General features: G+C 33.6%; 2 long non-coding RNA genes across 3 annotated transcripts in view; one reads left to right on the forward strand and one right to left on the reverse strand.

The window, feature by feature from the left end:
• The window catches only part of LOC147824094 (uncharacterized), a 64,867-nt gene extending 53,757 nt beyond the window's left edge, over positions 1-11,110 (reverse strand). The window contains exon 1 of the long non-coding RNA XR_015442891.1: positions 11,016-11,110. This is a non-coding gene — a long non-coding RNA (uncharacterized LOC147824094). The remainder of the gene's footprint in view (positions 1-11,015) is intronic.
• The window catches only part of LOC147824092 (uncharacterized), a 198,031-nt gene extending 186,800 nt beyond the window's left edge, over positions 1-11,231 (forward strand). Inside the window, exons 3-6 of one of the 2 annotated variants that reach the window (XR_015442889.1) lie at positions 2,097-2,160; positions 2,330-2,347; positions 2,931-3,126; positions 10,972-11,129. This is a non-coding gene — a long non-coding RNA (uncharacterized LOC147824092). Of the gene's footprint in view, positions 1-2,096; positions 2,161-2,329; positions 2,348-2,930; positions 3,127-10,971 lie in introns of both variants that reach the window. The other variant, XR_015442890.1, reaches the window with a different exon arrangement.
• The last annotated feature ends 8,698 nt before the right edge of the window (positions 11,232-19,929 follow it).

Consider the following 19,929-nt stretch of genomic DNA (forward strand, 5'->3'; position numbering starts at 1 on the left):
CATTTACTTAAATTTCCAAACATTCTCATTTTCTAGCCCTTCAAAATCCATGACCTTTTAGCAATCAACTTGCTCTGTTTCTTGGAGAGCAAACTGATTAGCAGGTGTGTCCATCCTACAACCCACTTGCCCTCTTCTTTTAACGTTACAATAAAAAATATTAAAACTATTATCTCTTGGAAATGTATGAAGAGATTGGGGGAGGAAGGAGGAAAGGAAGAGGGTTAAAGAGATTGAAAATAATCAAGGTATATTATATGCAAGTCCTAGTTTGCCCAAATGACATCACTGTTCTGTATGACAAATATGCACTAATTAAAAAAGTTTTGATACATACAGTGTGCAAAAAAGTATGCCCACTTCAGTAAAAGAAAAATTTCTATAAATATTTTAATACTAAATTCATTGAGACACCTTGAGATTAATACTAGTTAATTTGGGCCTCTACAATTAAAAGAGGAGCTCAAAGTGGTGACCATTAACTTGCAGACATTTATTAGTATGGCAAACTGCTGCTTGGGTAACCTTGGTCAAAGTATCCAAAGAGTCTCGCACATTACCCTGATTTAACAATTGCAGACTTTATCTAGGAGGAACCCTATTGGATGTTGTATGTCCCTTAGAGAAGAAGCTGAAAATACATATGCAGCAGTCTCAATAACCAAGGTTACCCGACAGCACTTCACCATCCTAATACATGTCTGGAAGCTCATGGCCACCACTTTGAGCTCCTCTTGTAATTGTAAAGGCCAAAGGTAACTTGCATTCATCTCATGATGTTTCAATAAATTTAATATTTATTTATACAAGTTTTTCTTTTCCTGGAGTGTGTATATATTCTTTTGATGGACTCTGAATATACATTAACTATATTGTATATTTTACATGTGGCCCAAGACAATTTCTCATCAGTCAATGTAGCCAGGCAACCCAAATGGTTTATACTTAGGCTACTTGTTGTTAAGTGGGTTTAATGGGTTTCTTGGTACATTTCATCAAAGTTGCTGTACTTGTGACAATAGATTTGTCCACAGTTTTAACTTGATGAACCACAATAGCACTGTAATTACCAAAAGTCTGGTAAATCATTGTGGGAACACGAGTAATGTCATATCTTTCAGTTATGATAGTTTAAATTTCCTCTAATACTCAGTGCTTTGATTAATGAGTTATTTTGAAGTGTACTGATATTTTGAGATTTTACATATTTTTCTATTATTGACTCATACTTAAGATATATTATGTTCTGAACAAGCATTGTATGAGTTCTATTCTTTTTAATTTTAAAAAGGTTTGTACGCCCCCGGCTGTGTTCTAGCCTGATGAATGTTCCAAGCGCATTTGAGACAAATGGGTATTATGATGTTTATAGGAGTAGTGCCTTTTAAATGCTAATTACATAAGTAAAATGACACTATTTCTCATATTACCTGTATACTTTTTAATCCATTAATTTTTTCAGTTGCTGAAAACATGAATGTTTAGAGATCAGATTATGATTGTAGGTTATTTGTCCGTTTCTGCTTTCAGGTCTTTATTTTTTGTTCTCAAAATGTTTTAAATCTCTGATATTAAGGGCAAGCACAATTATTACTGACATTTTGGGTTTAATAGTGGGATTTTGTTTCTGTCGTGTTTTATTATAATTTTCTTCTCATTGCTAGTTGTTCAAAGTTAATTTTTAGATATTATCTTAGTCGTTAAAATGAAGATTATGATTATTATCCTAAAATATTAATCTCATCTGAGGTAGGACTGAAGCACATTGAATAGTACATATTCAAAATGCTCTACAGAATTGAATCACTTGACCTATGTTATGATTTAGATCTAAAATATTACCAAAAGACCTGTGTGCTCAGAGGTTAGGCTTTTGGAAGGAGACTGGGTCATGGGAGCCCTTCACCCATGAGTGGACTAATCCACCCAGGAAATCAGAGCTAATTATGGTACTAAAACAGGGGATTTGGCCGGAAGAGGTAGATCGCTGAGGGTGTAGCCTGAGAGAGCACAGGAACTATTTCCCGGCCTGTGGGGCTCCTCGCTTCTCTCTTTGCTTCTTTGTTGCCATGACCTGAGGTGTTTTCTTCTACCAGATCCTTGCACTGTGCCTGTCCTGTCTTTAAGCCAACTGATCATGGACTGAATCACCTAAAAACTGTGAGTTGAAATGAGCCTTTGCTCCTTTAAATTGAATCAGGTGTTGTGTCCAGTGAGGGGAAACTGCCTAAGGGAACATATCTTGTCATGTATATGCATTAAATGAAATCATAATCACAGTTGTAAGCTTTTTTTTTTCTTTCTTTTTGGTACCCGGGATCGAACTCAGGACCCTGTGCTCACAAAGGTAGGCACGATGCCACTGAACTAAATCCCTGGCCCTCATAAGCCTTTTTTTTTTTTTTTAACTCACAACTTTTGCTTCCATTTTTAATTTACTTGCAAATTCTTTGTAGAAAAAGTGTTTTTCTAACAGTTTCCCACATTTTGTATATTGCTAATTCCAATGCTGTGGTATTTGAGATGTTCCTTTGTTTTCTTTCTTTTTTTTAACTATCCATGTTAAATTTGCATTGCTTCACTTGATTGTTTGACTTGATTCAACCTTGGTATTTTTTAAGTGATCAGGAAAAGCTATTTTAGGGATAATCTTCCCTAAGTAAAACCCCTTGTTTTTAATACAGTAAGGTTTGTACTTGAGTTGTCATTTTTCATGTTTGGTAGAATTTACTTTAGGTATAGACAAGGAACCATCATATTTTTTCTTGCAAAATTTCATTTTTACTTCAATTTGTGTTTGCATGTTTTTGCTGAAAATTGGGATGTAAGCCTTATCATTTTTTATGTGTGGACAATATATCAATTATACTTTACAAGATTTTTATCTTCATCTGTCAAAATTTAATTTTTTTTCTTGTTTGTTTTTCTAGAGGAGAAATAGCAAAAATAACAGAAGTGTCAACAGTGGCTACTGTTGTCCTACTGCCTGACTTCTCTTGAATGTCTTGGTGCTTGCTGGGGTTCCAGAAGGAAAGGTCAAACAGAGGGTGTCAGTCCATATATCTGTGCATCACCGATGGGCTTCACATGCTTACAGCCTGACCATTAGCAGTGTGGTAAAAACTTGTAAGCTAACGTTGAGAGTACAGTGGTGGTTATCAAAGATGGGGGAGACTCTCAAGGAGAAAGGAATGGGGAGTGACTCAGTGGGTAATAAGTCACAGTTAGATAGGAACTCTAAGTGTTTTTTTTTCCCCCATTAAGTTTATTGGTACATTTTTGGTATAAAATACAGGTACATTCATCATTGGGATGTTGTACCTTTACATGAGTATCTTGGTTCTTATTTTTTCCCCTTCCCTTGCCCTCCCTTCACCCCCCCCTTCCCTATTTGCAAAGACCTTGTTTCCATTTTTTTTTCTTTTTTCATATTTTTTCCTTTCCCTTTTTTCCCTTCCCCTACCCCTCCCAACTCCCCTGCTCTTTTAGACCTTTTCTTCCTGTTACACAATATCAGTTATACATTTTAAAAATTACAATGTTAAGATCTAGGAGACATTACCACAGATTTTACAGAATTAAAAAGGATATAGAAAGCATATTAGAAAAATCTTTTTTGAAATAAATTTGACAACTTCTAAGAAGTACCTTGGAAGACAAATTAATGAAACTAACTCTGGAGGAAATATAAAATTTGATTAGCACCTATTAAAGAAAGTATATTCCTAGCTTGGAAACCTACCTATATGACAACAGCAGGCTCATATACATTTTCACTGATAAATTATATCAAAAATTTAAAGCAGAAAAAAAAAGGAACACTTCTCCCCTCATTTTAGGAACTCAACATTGTGCTAATCCTAAAACTGGATAAAGATAATAGAAGAAAACAGTATGAACATAGAAATTTATTTAACAAAACAAACTATTAGAAGTCAGATCTGGCAGTAGGAAGAAAATGGTTTTATTATAGAGATGGCAGTGTTGGTTCAGCATTGGAAGATCAACCCCCAAAAGTCATCATTTAAACAGAGGAAAGGAAAAGCCATATGATCCTGTCACTAGTTGGAGAAAAATTATTGGACTAAATTCTACAGCTGTCCATGGTAAAAGCTATCAGGAGACCAGAAGTAGAACAGAACCCTCTCAACAGATTAAAGGCATGTACCCCATACTTCCAGCGAGAATGTCATATAAATGGAGAAGATACAATGTTTTTTCCTTAAGGTGGGGAACAAAGGCAGATATGCTTACTCTTTATCTGTCCATTAAACTTTGAAACCTAGTCCCCACCAAAATAGTCTGGCAATAAAATGACACAACTAGGATAGGATTGGCACAGCAAAAGCAAAATCTTTATATGTAGATGAAATGATCATCTACAGAGAAAATACTAAGAAATCTCTAGGAGCCCCTAGAACTTGTACTTGAATTTAGCAGGATTAGAAAACACAAGGTATATATAAAAATTCAGGTCTATGTATACTTTTTATAAATGAAGAATTGGATTTTGAAATTTAAAAGTTATGTAGGAGTACAAAGGACCTAGAAAAGTTAAAAACAAAAACAAAAACAGTGTTGGAAGACGTTTAGTACCTAATTTTAAGACTTCTTCTAAAGCTACAGTAATCAAGGCAGTGTTGGTGTAAGGAAAGACATATAGATCATTGGAATAAAACAGAGAATCTAGAAATAGAACCACACATATATGGTCCACTGAGTTTTGAAAGATTATTTAACATTAACATTTTATAGAATATAAACTCAATTCAAGAGGCCGAGGAAGAGATAGTGCTTGCAGTAAATGGCACTAGAACACTTGGTATCCGTATATAAAAAATTAACCTCAACCCTTTTTTTCCATACATGAAAATAACTTGAAGGGATCTATGAAGCTAAATAAGAAAGCCTAAAAGTATAAAATTTTAAGAAGAAATTATAAGAAAATTATAGAAAATTTTTTGGAGTTCTGGTTTGGTGTTCATGAAGTTCCTGAGGTGCTCTTTTACATGAAAATCTTAATTCTCCATCAATTTTGAAAGATAGTTTTGCAGGGTACATCAATCTGGGTTGGAGGTTGTTTTCCTTTAGGGCTTGAAATACATCACTCCAAGCTCTTCTTGCCTTGAGGATTTGCATTGAGAAGTCTGCTGCGATTCTGATGGGCTTTCCTTTGTATGTGATTTCTTTCTATTCTCTCACTGCTTGTAGAATTTTGTTCTTCTGTTGGAGTTCTGGAATCCTAACTATTATATGCCTATGTGTAGATCTTTTTGATTAAGGCTAGCTGGAGTCCTATATGCCTCACTTATCTGTATGTCAAGTTCTTTTCCCCTCCTTGGGAAGTTTTCTGCCATCACTTCTGTGAACAGATTTTTTATGTCATCTGCACTCTCTCCTCTTTCTACATTGACTCCAGTCAGTCTTCTGTTATTCTTCTTTGCATCGTCTAGCAGCTGCTGGATTGATTTCGCATGTTCCCTTACAATTTTAAAGCAATTTTTCTTTTCCTCCTCACTAATTGCAATCTTATCTTCTATATGTGAAATTCTATCCTCACATTGGTTCATTCTGCTATGCAGACTTTCGATGGAGTTTTTAATCTCTTGGAAATCTGTTTGGATCTGTTTTATGGATTCCATTTGTTTCCTATGTTGGGATTCCATCATGTTCTTCAGATCCTCTATTTTTTTATCTGTGTCCTCTCTAGATTTATTAATCATGACTTGCACCATGAGCAAAATCTTTGCTGTTATCTGAGTAATTATTTCTGATTTCATTTTTCCCAGATCCTGTTTTGTTGCCAGTTCAGAGAGTCCAGGTGGTTGAGTATCAGATTGTTCCATCTCATTTCCCTTTGGGGTTGCAGTAGGTGATCCACAAGTCTGTGTTTGAGACTTGTTTACATGTCTTCTCATTTCCTTGGGAGGGGGTACTTCTGGCACCCATGCAGCTCACCTTCTCTGCCCTAGGAGCCTGGGATGGAGGCGGGGAGCTTCCTTCTGGGTGCTGGGACCAGCTGAGCTTCTCTGCCCTAGGAGCCTGGAGGAACTCTAAGTTTTGATGCGCTGCTGCACTAGATTGCAGTAATGCACAGTACTGCACCTTTCAAAATAACTAGAAGAAAGTATATTGAAAGTTTTTGCCATGGCCACATTTTGTAACTTTCCAGCTATTTTTCTCATGGCACTGTGGAAGAAACACTTTCTAGTCCTTAACATCTCTCATCTGAAGCTGTATCTCTTTTGCAACCACTTTGAACATAAATTTTGCAGGATACTGGATGGTAGAGTTGAATGTGTTTACACTTCAAATCCATAGAGTTGCTTCAAGTTCTGACTCTTTTCCATACATATTCATGTCAACACCATCTTCGAGCTATTATGAAACTAAGTGATAACAAAGAATTGGACACACAAATAAGTTCCCATTTGGCATTTGATTCTTTCTGTTGCTATGGCAAACTTTTGACTTTGAATTGTTGCTATGTAAATCTGTAAGTCATAAATATACTAGAATCAACAGCACCATGCATATAGGTTGGAACAAAATAGCTTTTGCTGAAAATATTTTATGCAGACAGATGTATTTAAACCTAATCAGTAAGTGCTATTTAGGAGAAAATTTACCTGCTATATTTTAGGTATGAAAATATCCCTCAAGAAAGCTGTTACGTAGTGAGAAAAATTATGCAGAAAAGGGAGAAGTGTAACCTCTCAGAGCCAACTTTTTCCTACATTGATCTTTTGCAAGTGACAAGTACAGAGCACAGGTTTGACGTTATGCTGATTCCTTTTAATTATGTGAATACAGGCATATTAATTAGCCTCTCTAAAACTTCAAATTTTCCTTCTCTTACCTTCCATATTTTTGAGAATTAGAAAAAATTTATATAAAGGTCCTGGAACACACTGGTGCATAATGAATATAAGCTAATAGTTTAAACAGAAGATCTATCTCTATGAATCATATTATGTTAGTAGAGAAGAGATTTCATCGCTTAAAAAAGACACTTTGTGCATAAAAAAGAACTCTCCACATTCAGAAACTAGGAAAAGATACATATATTGATTCATAAAAAATAAATTTTATGGGAATGTGAATCTTTTAAAAATCATGTTTCCTAAGCACAAGGTTAAGATGCTAGAAATAAGCTGAAAAATTGCAATTCAGCCAATAAAAATGTAAACAAATACTCATGTTTATCTTTCAAAATTTTAGAATTCTTAGAATTTACATCAGAATTCACTATAAGAAAAGTGAAAATTTTAATGAGGAGAAAACATTTTGTTTCTTTGCAAAAGGAAGTTGATCAAATTAAAACATTTTTTAAAAAAATCTATAAATTTTAATAGTCAGGCATTGGATAAATGAGTATCAAGACTAATAGAAATACATGTTACCCAGAAATGCTAACTTTATCTGAAGATATGGATGAAATCAGCCCCAACATTTTTTCTGGAGTCTCTTTCATATTCTGTCATCATAAAGATGTCATTACATCCAAAGATCTTTTCTCCTTTCTTGTTTTAAAAAGGATATTTGTTTGATAGTTTTCCTCGATAGTTTTCTTCATGTCCTTCAGGTGACAAAATTCTAGTTTGTAAATTCCAATTTGAATGTCTGGATTAATACAATTGTGTTTTAAAATTTCAAAGCATATAATAAAACCTGAACTGATATTTTAATCACAACTTAATCTACCATGCCCATAAAATAGTTTAGAAGAAATAGATGAAGTTTAAAAAATCTGACAAAAATAAATACAATATAAATAGAAATAAGACATTGCACAATTTCTTGGTACTGTTCTGCTCCTTAATAACATTGTTATTTTCACAAAAGGAGCAGAAAACAAACAAAAAACAATGCAGTTTCTAATTAGCCATTGGAAAATTGAAAAGAGTGTTGAGAAATTGATTCCAAACTCTAGCTCCTAGATGTAGAGTACTTATGTTAATCCATTTGTTGAGAAAAGGTGCTACATGTAATTCTAGGATTCACACTAATCATTATTTTAAATTTTAATTTAATTGTGAACTGGCACAATATTAATATATTTTCCACTGTATGTATTTTTCCAGATTATCATGGTAATTTAAGTTAAAACTGACTTCTGAAATATTTGAATAGACTTTCGCTGATACAATTATTTATTTATCTATTTACTTATCTATTTATTTATTTATTTTTGGTACCAGGGATCAAACTTGGGTCCTTGAGCTTGCACAGCAGGCGCCAAAAACACTGAGCTAAATCCCTGGCCTGATACAATTATTTTTTAAAAATTCTGATTCATATAGAACATGGATCATTATTATAGCCAATTTTACTGTGAATTTTCCATTGTAAAGATCTTTTTTCAATTTTGTATTCTTACAGTTTACTGTGTGGAAACATGGTCTCTCCTTCCTTCCTTCTTCCCCTTTTCAACTCTTTTTTGGTCAAATAATACAGTATAATATGCATGCTTTTGTGCAGTTTGATTTCAAATTCATATTCCCCAGAATAGGCACCTAATAGTCCAATTACATAAGATGTCACACTAGTAAGAGCAAGAGGATCTAAAATTCCGTTCTGTGACAAAAAGTAAATTCTGTGAGAAGAAAATGGTAGTTTCTCAGTTGCAAATTATATATCTTACACAGATACTTATTTTTGAAAACCATCATCCTGTATACTATAAATGTTGCTGAAATTTAAATATGATCAGTTTCTGATTACTTAAATAATGCAATATGGCCAATCTAATTATTTTATATAGCTTCAACTATAAAAATGACCAGACAATACTGATAGTTACATAACCCCAGTGTTGTTTTATGTTTTATGTTTTCCACAAGGCTATAAGAAAATATGAAATGTAACTTTAATTAAGGACAATGGCAGAAGAAATTTGGTTAGGTTTATGCAAAACTCCCAATTTTACCTTATATTATTATGCACAACACTGTCATGGGCTTATCTTAAAAAATATCTGGCATGGATTCAGCATGTAATTTGAAAATCTAATGGCCTATTGTAATTTAAAAAATGCATAATTGATATTGTGTAACAGGAAGAAAAGGTCTAAAAGTGCAGGGTAAGTGGGAGGGGTAGGGGAAAGGAAGAAAGGGAAAAGAAAAAATATGACAAAAGGCAAAAAATGGAAACAAAGTCTTTGCAAAGAGGGAAGGATGGAGGGGGTGAAGGGAGTGCAAGGGAAGGGGTAATAAAAAGAACCAAGGTACTCATGTAAAGGTACAAGACCCCAATGATGAATGTAACTGTATTTTATACCTAAAATGTACCAATAAACTTAATGGGAAAAATAAAAAATAAAAAATAAATAAAAACAGAAAATTGACATTAGGACCCAAAGAATAAGTACAAAAATAGTTATTTAAGATATGATTTATACAAATGAATAGTATCTCAACAATTAAAACAGGGAGGAACCATGCAAATCATGAAATAGGAACATGAAAAACTCAAGGAAATAATTTGAAACATCAGATTAAATATAAGGTACAAATTTTAAGTGTTATTATGGTCACAGAATATCTGAACAGTTAAATGCTATGGAAAGAATATGTAAAACTCTCAGAGTATTAACGTTAATTAAATATTTACTGATTGTTAAAGTCTAAATGAATAGATTTTTTAAAAATTCTTGTAATTGCTTCTGAAGTTGTTATGAAAAATTTGTATAATCTTCTAAAATAAAATGAAGAAGGCCCAGGGATTTAGCTCACTGGTTCCGCCACCTGCCTTGCAACCGCAAGGTCCCGAGTTCCAACTCTGGTACCAAAAAATAAAAAAATATAATGAAGGAAATACTGAGTATAATATAATATTAACTTCAGATTGCCCAAAACAGGATAATTTGCCATTTAACTGGCTAATCTAACATTAATACTAAATGGAGAAAATTACAGATTAAATATAAAACCCCAGACAAAAAAATGTGTTTTAGCTTATGAAATTCATTAGTCTAGTAAATACCTGTGTATATCATATAAGCAAATTTTCTTTCTGTGGTAACAGTGTTTCAAAGTTAAAAGGATTAACAAATGTACTATATAAAATAGCTGAAAAAAGAGAACCTACATTAGTAAAAGAAAAATTGAATAAGCTCATGTTAAAAAACAAATATTAAACTCTGCCAATATTTTTTTTAACTGAGGAAAATAACAGAGATACTGCCTTAGATTAGAAAAGTGCACGTTCAAAAATCCAACAATCTAATTCTGGTGAAAATCTGGAGGTAGTTCCTTTGAAGTTAGGAAGGCAAAATGACTTCTATTTATTATCATTCTAGAAGCAGCCAATATGATTAGATAAAACAGAAGTTTATGATCAAAACTAAAAGACGCTGGGCCAGGGATTTAGCTCCGTGGTTCCACTGCCTGCCTGGCAAGCGCAAATTCCGGAGTTCAATCACTGGTACCAATAAATAAATAAATAAATAAATAAATAAATAAATAAATAAAAGAAGCTGTGAGTGGCGGCCTATGCTTATCATCTGAACACTCTGGGAGCCTGAGGCAGGAACAGTGCAAGAATGACCCTTTCCTGGACAATTTAGCAACCTTGATCCTGTCTATAAATAAATGCAGAAATACGCAAATAAATAAATAAATAAGAGAGCTGGGAATGTAGCTCATTGCAAAGGCCCTGGATTCAATCCTCAGTACCAAAGGAAAAAAAATGAGTAAATAAATGTAACATTATTATGATTTGCGAAAGGGGCAATAGTATTTTAATGAAAGTACTAATGAATCAACTCAAAACTTATTAGAAACAATAACATGTCCAAGTAAGAATGTTAATGCAATTAATATAAAACCCAGTAATATTTCTATATGAAAATAGGTGTTTAAAAATGTAAAATTTACTCAGATGAGATATATGTATGTACCAATTCCTTAAGATAAATGTCATTATTATATATCATAAATATATACTAATAAATTTTTTTTTTTAAAAAAGAAGGAAAGCAAAAGGGAGGAAACCGCCCCAGGCCAACTCCTCACCTGTGGACTGCACACTAATCACCTCCAAGCTCTGTTTTGTTTCCCCTCAGCACTTGGCAGCGGAGGCTCCAACCAAGAAGCACACTGACAGTGGACTAGACCAACTGACTTGAGAGAAGGTACGTCCTGGAGGATGGCAACTCCAGGCAGAAGTAACAGACTTGGCCAGGAGCTCCAGATCCAGCAAAACCCCAAGTTATGGTAAACTAGAACAGCCCAGGGTTTCACTTAAAATGTGACTTCTTCACAGCAGGTTAGAATTGGAGAAGAAACCCAGTGCGGTGTCCACCATATTTCCAGAGTAATAATCAGGTCTCATTTGGAGAAAGCGTTGTGAAGACTGCGTCACAGAGCAACTCGACTTCAGTGATTCCAGCATTACTTTCTTACAGAGACTGGCTGAGAGACAGTCACAGGAGACAGCCTCAGGGTGGGTGGGAACTGGACATACAGCCCTGAGGATTTTAAACTCTGGCCAGGAAGGACATGGGCCCTGTCCTCTCTGGAGAGAAAATAGGCACTGTGATTGGGGCTTCCAGAGAGGCAGGATCTGTCTACTGGAACCACCCGCCTACTGTCTACATCTAGAGAGATTAGTGGTCTAATTGTTTTCCCCATGTACAAATGTGAACAACAGATATGAGTCATCTTGGATGGTTGCCACATTCTGGGGTGTACAGACACAGGGATGGATCCCTGGAGCAGAAACGGGGCACCTCACAAACCCATAGACCATAAAGCTAAGCGGAGAAAAGGATGACTTGCTGGATTCAAAGACTAAAAACCCTAGAAAGAACCATACATTCAAAAAAAGAGAGAAAAAATAATTGGCTCAATTTTGTTTTCCTATTTATTTCCGTCATTGATTTGTGGGAGTCTTATTTCTTTATCCTAATTTCTTTTTCTTTTCTTCTTTATTTTCTTTTCTTTTCTCCTTCAGTTCCTTTTTTTAAGGTTCATTTTCTTCTTTTATTTGGCTTTCTGATTTTTTCCTTTTCCTTCTTATTCATATTTTTTTACTTTTATCTAATGTTATTAATTTCCTTTTGTCCCTCAAGAAAATCCTTTATTACACTTTTCTCCCCTACTTCTCATCTTCTGTTAATTTTTTAAATTCTTTTTTTCATTCTCATTTCCCATGCCTTTTATCTTTCTTAGTATAACCATTAAGTTTTATGAATATTTAGATAGTTAATACTACACTATTACTATTGAATATCGTTCTATTGTTAGTGAAAGTACAGCATTTAGTAGATATTTACTGCATGTTATCATTTGGTTTGTCATAGTGTTACAGTATTATAATTATTGATCTCTTTTTTTGTGTATAAGCATGGTACAATATTGGTTCTTATGATATATCAATAAAAATGGAACTAAAAAACAAAATATAAAGGAAGTAAATGTTCAGTTTAAAATAGATAGCAAATTACTTATTTTATTTTGTTTTTTTCATTACTACATTTTTGCAGGACATAATAATTACATTTCTTCTGGGGAGCTGATACATGCAGATAACATATATAGATTATTTTTTCATCTCATCCTTTCCCTTTCTTTCCCCTGCCCTCCAACTCCTAATCCTCTCCCCAGTTGAGAAAGATCTATCTCCCTACCTCCTATTGGGTTTCTTATATAAGAGAAACCATGAGATATTTAAACTTGTGTGTTTGACTTCCTTCACTTAACATTATGGTCTCAAGGTGTATCCATTTTCCTATAAATGGCTCCTTCATCATTTTTTATGGAAGATTAGTACTCTATTGTACTTAAATGCCATATTTTTGTTATCCATTCATCTGTTAATGGACATATAGGACACTTCCAAGATTTAACTATTCTGAATTGTGCTTTTATAAATACAGGAATGTATGTCTCACAATAACGTGATGCCTTTAACCATTTTGGGAAGATACTTAAGACAGAAATAGCTGAATTGAATGGAATTTCTAGTATTAGTTTTTTGAGGAATCACCATATTGATTTCCATAGCTGCTGTATTTACATCCTCCTCCAACAATGTACAAGGGTTTCTTTGCCCTCTCAACCCACTCAGCTCTGGTTATTATTTGATTTCTTCATGACAATGCCAAGAATCAACCGGTGGGATCATATCAAATTTTAAAACTCTTGCTTAGCAAAAGAAAACATCCAACAGAGTGAAGAGACAACCTGCAGAATGGGAAAATTTGTTTCTAGCTTTTTTTTCAGAAGACTAATATCTAGAATATATATTTTAAAAAAATAAAAAATTTAAATCCCATAAATAAAAGACCCAGTCAAAAAGTGGGCAAATGAAATAAAAACACACTCCTCAAAAGAAATACAAATGGCCAATAAATAAAGAACTGTTCAACATCACTAGCCACTGGAGAAATGTAAATTAAAACAATGTAGAGATTCTATCTTATCGCAGACAGGAAATTACTTTTAAATGGAAAAACGACATATACAGTTTATTATATATAAGAAAAAACCTGTATAATTTTCTTTATTTGCTATTAGCTATTGCATAACAAATTACCATAGACTTACTGATCATAATAGTACACATTTATTATGTGGATCTAGAGTCCAAAAATGACATAGACCCATATTTGACAAGACTGGCCCAAATTCATTGCCCTGGGTCACAGTCACATTTTTAAGATCTGACTGAAGAAGACTCCTCTTTGAAGATCACTTGGTATTGGCAGAATTTAGTTCCTTGAGGGCATAAGATTAAAGATCTTGATTTTAGCTATGTATCCTATAAGTGGCTTAATCTGGTTCAATAAATGAGAAGATATTCTAGCTAGTAAAAATTGAAATCTTATGTAGCATAAAAGCAAATGTACTATTCTATAAATTCTTTTGTTAGTTAGAAGCAAGCTACATGTCCCATCCATGTTAAAAGAGAATAGATTACAAGAACAGAATATAAAAACTACTAAGAAAGACATTTTATCATTCCAAGTAGTTTAAAAAATAATATTTAAATACCATTTTGGATTAAAATACTAAACAGTTAAAAACTGTCAATTCTTCTAAAATTATCAACACCAATAACCTTCATTTTTGGGGGGAATTAAAAAATTATACTGTTTTATCAGGAACAAATTATGTAAGAAAGATCAAGAAATATTCATAAAAAAGAGGAATAAAAGAACTGCCAATTACTACAATATTTTTAAAAATTGACCCAACAATGTGTTGTCACGAGACAGAAAAAAGTCAACAAGTGGTCTCAAATACATAAGAAAATTTCCCTTATGATTAAAATTATACCTCAAATACATATTAAAATTGATATGATTAAAAGGATACCTGAAAATCAATCAAGTTCCAGATCTTAAAAATATGCATTGAAATTATGAGAAGAAACCAAAAGTGTTGGAAGAAATCCAGGAAAAATAATTTTATAACTTTAAAATACAAAATTCCTCTCAAAATTTGCTCTAAATGAGATTATAAAGTGAAAGTCTGACAAATATTTTCTATAAGATTTCTATTAAAAGTTCTTACTTAATTTACACTTATTTTATCAAATGTTAACAAAGAAAAATAAACTAGGGGATATATCTTAAACTATAATCTGAGTTAAGAGAATTTTTATGTCTATTTGAAGAGATGTTGAAACTCAAATATAATTTAAATTGTACAATCTAACCAAAAAGAGTAATTTGAACATCCCATAAAATAAGGTGACATTCACATAGAGAACAATGAAATTAGACCTTTTTCTAATGCCATAGCCAAAAAAATGGATGAAAAACACATAAAAACACGTATTGAAACTGTAATACCATTAGAATTAAAAATTGAAAAAATTTTATCACATTGATGTGAGTAATGATTTTCTGGATATGAGCCCACAAGCACAGGCAACAGAAACAAAAACATATATTGGATTATATCAGACTCAAAACCTTCTCTTCTGCAAAGGAAACAATCACTGAAATGAAAAGACAACCTACAGAATGGGAAAAAGTATTTGAAGACTGTGAATTTACAGAGAGGTTTACTTCCAAAATATATCCAAAACACTCTTTAACAAGAAAATAAAATAACCTGTTACAACAGGCAATGGAACCAAATATTTTTCAAAAGACATCATACAAATTGCTAATAGGTAGTGTAAAAATTCCCATTATCACTTATCATGGGGAAAATGCAGATGAAACCACAATGAGTAGCCAGGGCTTGGGATGTTTGTGAGCTGTGAGAGAGGATGCTTCTCTCAGCTGGGCAGCAATCACTTTAAAGGATCTTTAAAAATATTTGCCTATTAAAAATTTAAGAATACTGCATTTTAATATTAAATATTTATAAGATCTAGAATCCTGGTAATGTAGGTATTTTAATAACTTTTTCTTTCTTAAAATGAAAGAAACTTTCTTCTTTTTGTCTCTGTTCCAGAAAATAAATGTGTGTACTTTGACCTTTGGGAAGAGATGATGAAAGACAAACTTTAGCAAGGATTTGGAGAGTAGACACCCACCGTTACACAATGTTAGCAGGAATGTAAATCGGAATAGCCAGTATAGAAGAGAGTATAGCGGTTCCTCAAGAATTAAAAAAAAGAACTTCTAGATATTCAGCCATCCCACTTTGGCGTGTACATGGAAAGGAAGCACAAGCAGTATTTGGAAAATTTTCCTGCACTCTTATGTTCCTTACAACATTATTAATTGAAGTCAAGTCATTCAACAGATGAACAGGTCAAGAAAATGCAACACACATATGCACATGCACACATACACACACACACACATACACATGCACACCACTATCCAGCCTTAAAAGACAGAAACGCTCTTATGTGTGACAACATGGATGTATCTTGAGGATATTATGGTAAGTGAAATAGGGTAGACCAACAAAGAAAAATGCAAGACAATATCAATAATGTGTATAAGCTAAAGAAGTTGAACTTACAGATATAGAAAATCAAATTGTGGTTACCAAGGGATAGGGGGAAATGGAGGGAATTAGAAGGCTAAATGTTGGCCAAAGCATAGAAATGTCAGTTAGACAGAGGAATGACTTCAAGAGATTTGTTGTACAACATAGTGACTATAGTTAACAACAATGGATTAGACATTTGAAAATCACTAAGAGAAGAGATTCTGTATTACTGTCATTAATAATTAAATATGTGAAGTAATGCATTGGTTAATTCACGATTTACCATTCCATAAGGTATATATTTTCAAAAGATACAGTTGAATACCATAAATATATACATATTTTTGCCGGTCAAGTAAAAGTAATAAAAAATAAGGTAAATGCACTATGCATAAAACAAAGAGAAAGGAAAAACCTTTCTTTCACCATTCAAAGTATACAAGTTTCTTCTACTAACTTGTAATTAGATAACTTTTTTCACTACACTATACTTTTTACTGTGCAGGGTCTAGACAATACTCAGGGATTTAGAAAACAGATGTGAAACTGTAATTGGCAGCCTGTTGGAATCAATAAAACTATGAACTGGTGTAGGAAAAATTCAACAAGACCTCTGAAAGTAAAGTGTGTCTAACATCTCCTGTGTACTTGAATTGATATAAAATGATGCAATTGGTCAAAATCAATTAAAAATTTGTATAATTTTTAAAACAACAATGGAAGTATGTATTGAAGACGTCCTTTTATTACACCCTTCTCTGTGTGAGATATATATATATATATATATATATATACACACACACACACACACACAATGTACATATAATATGTATTTTTGGTGTTATCATTGTTACTTTACTGAAGGTTGAACCAGGGTCTTCACACTGACCCACAGCCTCAGACCTTTTGTATTTTAATTTAATTTCTTTTCTTTTCTTTTGAGATGTGGTCTTGCTAGGTCTCTAAATTCCTAGACTGGGCTCAGACTGACTCCTCCTGCCTCTGAGTCCCAGAGGGCTAGGATCACAGGCATGTGAAGCCTGCCATGTCTGGCTTATTATCTAGGTTTTCAATGCTTTCATATCTGTGGCCTTGCAGGCACTGTAGGAGCTTCCCCTTCCATGTTTTGCCAGTTCTGAAAAGCAGTAAAAGACTTTACTACAGATGTGAATTTTATATCCAAACCTACCTATCCTGAGCCTAAGCTTACACCACCAACCAGCTTCTCTACCAGGATCTCTCTTACAAGGCTACTATCTTCCTGCTTTAATGATGTCAGGATCAGGTATCATACAACTGGGAGCAGCCTCTATTCCCCAGACCTCACAGAATTTCAACCAGGCGATGCAAAATATGCTTGCAAATTCCTTCTAGAGGAAACCACAAAAGAAGCGCTTCCCCAGGTATTTCCCTTGCCTCTCAGGGGCCTTGATGTTCCCTGTGTGGTCCCCTGAGGCACAGTGCCATGCCCTTTCACTGGATCTGGGTGCATAAACAGCTACCCTTTCAACAGCAGAAGTCTCACGTTATCTGAATATTAACTAAAGCTGCATTTTAATGCTAAGAGTTTCAGCGGCAGATTCCCTAGTGTACAAAACAGATCTCTGGGATCAGCATGAAAATTATATAACTAAGAAATTGCCTTGGAGTCAAGTAATAAACTTGGAAAGGTGTGAAAAGTTTAAATGAGAGCTCTTCTGGGAGAAGTGTGATATTTGTCTTCAAAGAAGATTTAAAAACAATTTTTAAAGGAATTTTTGGAAACAAGATATTCAGTGCACTGTTTTAGGAAATAATGCCCAACTTATGGAATGAATATTAAGATGATAACTCAATGAATGAGGAGAAAGCTGAAGCAGAGTAAATAAATATAACATGCTTAATAAATAAAATATGAGTTATGTTTTGGCCATGATATAATTTCTATTTAAGCACACATAGTAATTGACATGGGGTATGTTTTAGAAAGGATAACGCCAGGTAAGCTTTGTGATATGACAGGATTATGAAGTGATATTCATCACTGTTAATTGATTTAATCTCTAAATATATAATGAGTGCCCATTTCCTACATTACTCCATGTAAAAACTAATAATCAAAATTAATCTTTTATAATCCCTTTCTTTAAGATCCCAAAATTTATTAATAAAGACAATTGAAGAATAGAAGCACAAAACCTGCAGTATCAGAAAACTACAGTAGCACAGAAGTAGGAGCTCTTGGCTTTATAAATGAAAATTATATGTAGGCACAGTTGTATTTTTGAAATTATAGGCATGTTTAAAAAAAGTTAACCTCAAATTTATGTTACTTTTTCATTTGAAAACAAATGCATCTGTGTAAGACACCTACCTAAACACTATACTTTTATTTTAAATAATTTGGACCAAATGTTCACCTTTCACTCAAAAAGTGGTCCATGAACAAAATGTTAGTAAAGGAGTAAAAAAACAGAATAGAGTCTACTCAATTATCTCTTTGATCTTTTAATTGTACTCCATTTTTTTTTGTGATCAAGGAGTAAACCAGATTGTAAGTAACTTAAAGCCAAATTGTACTTGTCATTCTTTCTGATCTCTGCAGCTACATACAAGATTAGCAAAAGGACATCATGACTGATAGAAAACAAAACAAAGAAAAACATTTTCTAAAAGAGAATTGGTAACTCCTGAAAAGAAAAATGGAATTACTGTTAATAAAAGGAGATGCTAAGTTGAAAACTAGATTAGGAAAAATGATAACTGATGGATAGAAATTGAGGAGAGAGGTAGTTTGTTGAGACAAGCAATGTATTCACTTCAGTTCAAAAAAGATTTACAGCATGTCCCTTCCACATCCAACCAGGCAAAATAATCAACTCTACAAATTGGCTGCTGTCTCTGGGGTTCTGTAATCCTATTGGAACATTTTCTGTGCTAAAGCACCTACCCAAATTTATTTCTTGATTAGATTGATATAGATATCTCTAATGAATGGTTTTCCTGATGATTGGATACTGAAATACTGTCACTTCCGAAAGTCATATAGGCCACTGCCTTAGTTAATTTCTCATTCTTGGGACAAAATACAAGCTAAAGAAGAAATGTTTTAGTTTGGTTCAAGGTTGGCAGAGGTTCAAGTCCGTAATCAGCTGGCTACAAGGCAGGGTGGCATGGTGGAAAGGAATGACAGAGGAGAAACAGTCTAGGGCATGGCAGACAGGAATCAAAGTAAGAAAGAAAGGGATTAAAGTAAGAAAGAGGGAGGCAGACCCATTTAGGCCACATCCCCAGTGATCCACCTCCTCCAACCAGGCTTCACCTCCCAGCATCACATTTAGCTATAAACTCATCAGTGGACTAATCCACTGATGATTTTCATGTCCCCATGATCCAATCACCTCCTAAAAGCCCCATCTACTACCATAAGAAGCTTTGGAGGGATAGCTATAGAAAAACCATAAGAGCCACATTCAAACTGTCTGAATATCAATTCATTACATTCTTAAAGAGTAAATCAGAGTTGGGTGTGGTGGTGTACTACTATAATTTTGGCACTTGGAAGGCTGAGGTACAAGGATTCCCTTGAGTTCCTGGAAAGCCTGGACTACCTGTTAATTTCAGGGCCAGCTTGAAGTATACAGCAAGATACTTTCTCAAAAATAAAGAAGATGAGGAGGAGGAGGAGGAGGAAGAAGAGGAGTAGGAGAAGGAGGACAAGCAGGACAGAGAAGAGGAGGAAAAAAAGAGTCAGAATATATATGTATATTATATATAATATAAATATATGTGTATATGTACGTATATATGTATATATGTATGTATGTATTAGAAATCACAATCTAAATTTGCCTGGATTTCTTCCCTCATTATGTTAATTATTTCAATTGGAATTATTCTTCCCTAACTGGATACTACAGTGAAGTTTGAAACATTTTTGAGAGCATCCTAACATAAAATATAAGTGTTAAATATTCAATTTCCATACCATTCCCTGCAACGTGCATTATGCAAAATCTAGTAAAAGTATCTAGTTAATGCTTCCATT

Source organism: Heterocephalus glaber, unplaced genomic scaffold (genome assembly GCF_053883595.1).
Source record: "Heterocephalus glaber isolate CG9 unplaced genomic scaffold, H.glaber_assembly_v1.0 deba00001555, whole genome shotgun sequence".
In the NCBI taxonomy this organism is placed as follows: Eukaryota; Metazoa; Chordata; class Mammalia; order Rodentia; family Bathyergidae; genus Heterocephalus; species Heterocephalus glaber.